Source organism: Bombus pyrosoma, unplaced genomic scaffold (genome assembly GCF_014825855.1).
Source record: "Bombus pyrosoma isolate SC7728 unplaced genomic scaffold, ASM1482585v1 HiC_scaffold_4725, whole genome shotgun sequence".
In the NCBI taxonomy this organism is placed as follows: domain Eukaryota; kingdom Metazoa; phylum Arthropoda; class Insecta; order Hymenoptera; family Apidae; genus Bombus; species Bombus pyrosoma.
Window position 1 is genome coordinate 2,077,072 of NW_025219985.1, and position 1,219 is coordinate 2,078,290.

Here is a 1,219-nt window from a genome sequence, read left to right on the forward strand (position 1 = left end):
AATGGGAAGAGTACTTCCAATCCTTAGGCGACAAATATATCGCAGCAGGAGACTTTAATGCGAAGCACACGTTATGGGGTTCGAGAATTAATACACCGAGAGGCAGAACACTAGAAAAATATATTAGAAATAGCAACCTCAACGTGCTATCTACAGGAAGACCAACGTACTGGCCGACAGACCTCAATAAAACACCTGATCTGTTGGATTTTGCAATAACAAAAGGATTAAGTGTAAGTAAATTAAAAATAACAACCAGCCTTGAGCTTAACTCCGACCACACACGAATTATATTAGAATATACAGGCAAACCACTACTTTATAACAAGTAAGAGTCACTTTGCAATAAAACCACCAATTGGCAAATTTTTAAAGAGCTAATCGAAAACAAAATCAATTGCAATATCCCATTGAAAACACCTGAACACATTGAGCAGGCAGTAGCAACTCTGACAGAAATAATACAGGAAGCAGCGTGGGCAACAACCACTTATAAATTAAATAGTAGGCAAACAAAAATTATTCCGCAGGACATCAAAGGAGATAAAATTAGGGAAAAAAGAAAAGCGAAATCAAAATGGCAAAAACAGAGAACACGAGAAAACAAGAAAAACTTAAATAAACTTGCAAAAGAATTAAAGAATAAATTAAGGGAACTTCATAATAGCGAATTCTCAAAATTCATCGAATCGTTATTTCAATTAATCACCCTTATTATCCCACAAGAAATAAAGGATCGTACGATTCGTGGCGTCGATTAGTCAATCGTAAGAGGAATTTACGACTCCCGCTGGCGCGCTTCTTCGAGATCGCGTCTCCCCGCGAACGTGCGAAAATACAATATATATATATTTTTTTTTAAATAAATCATTTTACAATTTGTCCATTAGGACATTTGGTAAAATATTATAGTTTGGGTTTTGATGAAATATAGCATGTGGATGGTTACCCCCAGCGGGACTCCATCTTCCAGGTTGTTTATTGTTCTATTGTGAGGTTTGCAGGGTGCTTCTTCTTCAGTCTTCTTTCTATTATTGTTTTATTCGTTTCAGCAACCAGCTGATTTGGGTGTGTTGCAAGTCTTTCTTTATATTTTTTTGCATATCTGGCGATTTCCTCTTTAACTGTTGGAATCTTTAAGTCTTTTCGTATATCTTCATTTCTGACGTACCATGGAGCGTTAACTATTGTCCTTAGGATTTTTGCTTGCTCTGTTTCT